Raw genomic sequence first — 4,229 nt, forward strand, 5'->3', positions numbered from 1 at the left:
CTGGTCATTACAGTCCTGGAGGCTCCTCCTGGTCGTTACAGTCCTGGAGGCTCCTTCTGGTCGTTATGGTCCTGGAGGCTCTTTCTGGTCGTTATGGTCCTGGAGGCTCCTTCTGGTCGTTACAGTCCTCTTCTGAGCACAGGCACCACATCAGCTGAGCTCCCACAGGGGAGTGGGCACGAGGAGGAGGAGGAGGAGGTGGGAGGAAGAGCGGGAGGGGGAGCAGGAGAGCAGGGCAGCGCTGGGACCCCTGGGGGCAGGAAGCAGCCAGACCCCCCCCCCCAAACACAGACAGACAGACAGACAGACGAGAGCAGACGCCGACTTTCTTAAGTAATAATACTTTAATAAAATTAAGTTCTTAATGTAATTTTAGCACATTTAATACATTAACCCTTTCCCTTCTTTGTTTTCTACAAGTTGTGCAACATCATTATTTTAATTTTTTTTATTTTAATTATTATTATTATTTCTTTTTTTTCCTTCTCCCCTTATACTATATGCCTCAAAACTCAGACAACGAGCCTACCTCTACTTCTAGGTTCGGTTATACCTCTCTCGGGCCTTTATTTTTTTGCGTAACGCCGGAGAGATGGGAATGAATACCTGGATGGAACGCGCCATCGGTTTCCAACAGTATCAATCCCGACTACAGGTTTCCTATGACGTTAAAAGAAACGGTAATTAAAAAAATAAAATAAAATAAAATAATAAAATAAAATACGGAAAACGCAACCTAACGTAACGAGGAATGGGTTGTAAGTGGAGGGGCAGCACCGTGGGGCAGGAGGGCGCGGGGCCACCGGAGAGCGGGTGCACGATGCCATGGGGTGGGCTCTGACCCCCCCCGTGGTTGGGTTTTTGGGTTCATTTTCCCCCTTTTTAACGATTCTTGAGCTGAATTTATAAGGAATAAACAGTGCCGCTGGTCCCATGGGCAGAGGGCCGCAATCCAGCTTGCTTGGCCCGCTCCTGTGCGCGGTGGCACGGAATTGATGTGACATGGAAGGAACGGGGGTGGCATGGAAAGAAGGTGGAACAGGAGGGGGCACGGAAGGAAGGGGGCACAGGGGGGGACATCATAAAAGGAAGGTGGCACAGGAGGTGACATAAAGGGAAGGTGTACAGGAGGTGACATAAAAGGAAGGTGGTACAGGAGGTGACATAAAAGGAAGGTGGTACAGGAGGTGGTATGGAAAGAAGATGGTACAGGAGGTGACATTATGGAAAGAAGGTGGCACAGGAGGTGATCCAGAAGGAAAGTAGCACCAGAGGTGGCATGGCTTGAAGGTGGCACAGGGTGTGGCATGCAAGGATGGTGGCCCAGAAGCGCTGCCATGGAGTGGGATGCATTCTGCCATCGGCCGCCCAAAGACCCGGTGCCAACGCTGGAGCGGTTTCCTTTCTTCCCCCCAACCCAAGGGGATGGCTCCAGGCGTCCCATCAGCGTCCCCCCCCCCCCGGGGGTGACCTTCCATGTGCACTGCGGCTCATGGAGGACGCGACCCCCCCGATCTGCACCCAAACGCCCACAAAGTGCATCCGCCCTCCGGCCCGGCGCACCGCTGCCCTATGTCAAGCACTGACTCTTCTTCAAGTATTAACCTCCCCCCCAAAAAAATAAAAACAACAACAACAAAAAAACCCAAAATGAGGTAAAATGAAAAGGAAAAGAGGAAACAGGCCGCTCGCTGCCCCCGGGGGGGGCCTGGCGGGGCGGGCGCAGCGAGGGGCATCCGATTCACAGTGCTATCTGCAGAAACCGAAGGAGAACGGCCTTCGCTTCCTGCCCTGACCCTACTGCATGGCTTTGCTGAGTGCTGGGAGCGGCCGCCCCGTCCCCCCCCAGTGATGGCAGCAGTTGGGGAAAGCTTTGGGGACCCCGGAGGAGGGAACCTCCTGAAATGGGGGACAGCGCCCGCCGCGCCGTGACGCAATGGAGCGGGGCAAGAGGTGAGCACCGGGTCAGTGGGTCCCCCGGAACCACGAGATGACACCGGTGTGTTCCCCCCGAACCATAGAATGACACTGGGTGTGCTCCCCCCGAACCACGGGATGACACCGGGTGTGTCCCCCCCGAACCAGGGGATGACACCAGGGCACGGGTTCGGCGTTACACAGAGCGCAATGCGGCGAAGCACAGCCCCGAAGACACGCACCGAGAGGGTTCTGAGGTTCCACCCCGCAACGGTGACCCCACCAACACCATAGCACCAAAACCCAAAAGCAAAGGGAACGAACTTGCCCTAACTCACCCCAAGCACGGGGCGGGATGCCAACGCGCGGTCCCCATCCAACCCTGGGAGTTGGACGAAACGACCCCTAAGGGTCCCTTCCAACTCAAAGGATTCGACGACACGATGATTCCGAGGGGACCAGCTGCACCCAGTGGGTCCTGCCCATCGGACGGAGCCTTCCAGTCGGTCCCTTCCAACCGGACATGCTGCAGTGGGCGATGCTGGCGGTAGGCGGACGGTTGGATTTGTTGGAAAAGACCTCCAAGCTCATCCAGCCCAACCAAGCCACGGCCACCGTGACTCCTAGGATGCCGGAATCATTAAGGTTTGGAGAAGACCTCTGAGATCGCCCTCAACGGTGCCGTGATCCCACGAGTGGGCGCAGAGGAGGGGATGGGTTGGGGGTGGGCTTGGTGACCCTCCAGGTCTCCCCCGACCTTAACGACTCAACGCGTGAGCACGACGGGGATGGGCTGGGGCTGGACTCGGTGACCCTCCAGGTCTCCTCCAACCTTAATGACGCGTGGGCTCGGCAGGGATGGCTCGGGGGTGGGCTTGGCGACCCTGCAGGTCTCCTCCAGCCTCACTGACTCAACGCACGACGGGGAAGGGTTGGGCTGGGACTGGATGATCTTGGAGCCTGATCCAACCCAAGCGATTCCCAACACGGCGGGGGGACCCGGCATGGGAGGAACCGCGACGCGATTCCCGCTCAGAACATCCCACTGACATCGCCGCCGCCGCCATGCTCCGAGCTCCGGGCTGGAGGTGGGGATAAGGCAACGAAGAATGGCCTCAAACCTTCTCATTTCTGCTCAGCGACAAGCCAAAGCCTCCTATTTTTATTTTTTTCCTTAAAAAAAACAAAACAAAAACCAACAACAACAACAACAAAAAAAAAGACCGCCATCAACGCAAAAACCCAAACGCATCTCTTTTAAAAAAATACATATTATTAGATCCCACGATTAATTATTAATAATTTCTTTCCCCTTCTATAAGAATAAGTTCGGGACTCGGTCGGAAGGGGCCGGGCGGGCTCGGCGCCCCTCGATGCGAACCCAGAGCCCGGCCAAAGCCAAAGGACGCAGCCCCGGGCTCATGCGGATCCGCGACAGCTCCCACCGTAAGGATAGCACCTACTATGTCAACTACTCCGTTTTATTTTACTCTGTACTCTAGGATTATAGGAAATAAATTTCAGCGTTTCTTCTTACTCTTCTTCTCATTAACTTCTTTTGCGTAATACCCACCGACTCAAACTTTTTTCTCTCTTTTTTCCCTCCTCCTCCTCCTCCTCCTATTTTTTTTTTTGTATTTATTTTTTTTTTAAATTTTTTAGTTTTTTATTTATTTTTATTTTTTTTGGTTCAAAACAAACGGAAACGACGACAACAAAAAAAAATCTTTCCGTATCCGATCCTTCTCTGAAAGGCAACAGAGCAGAAGCGGCCGCGGGGCCGTGGCTGCGGTGGGAGGAGGGAGGAGGGAGGGGGGGGGTGGATGAAAAGCAACGAGATTTTTTTTAATTTCTCTCCCCTCCTCCAATTAACAAAAAACCCTTTTTCTCCCCAAAGCAGCGGCTCCGCTCCTCGCTTCTTTCTCTCGGATCCCCCCGGCCTCCGCCGTTGTCACCGGGTCCTGGAAGGGTCGAGCTGCCCCGTGACGATCACCGCGACACACACACGCACACAGCAAAGGGCACATATATTAGAAACACTTTCTCAGCGAATACTCTGGATACAAACGTATTTTTTTTCTTTTTTTTCTTTTCACCTACATATATTCTAAACCTTCTAAACTTTTAAGGATCACTTTATCATAAAATAAAATATCCTTTTTTTTTTTTTTCTTTTCTTTTCTCATAATAAATTACCTAATAAAAAGTATTTTTATGAGCCCAGTTCCTTGCTACATTTACACGTAATAAATGCCTTTATTAAAATAGAATATTAAATTATAAAGAAATGTTCTAATTTTTTTTTTTAAAAT

This window comes from Numida meleagris, chromosome 24, assembly GCF_002078875.1.
Source record: "Numida meleagris isolate 19003 breed g44 Domestic line chromosome 24, NumMel1.0, whole genome shotgun sequence".
Classification (NCBI taxonomy): domain Eukaryota; kingdom Metazoa; phylum Chordata; class Aves; order Galliformes; family Numididae; genus Numida; species Numida meleagris.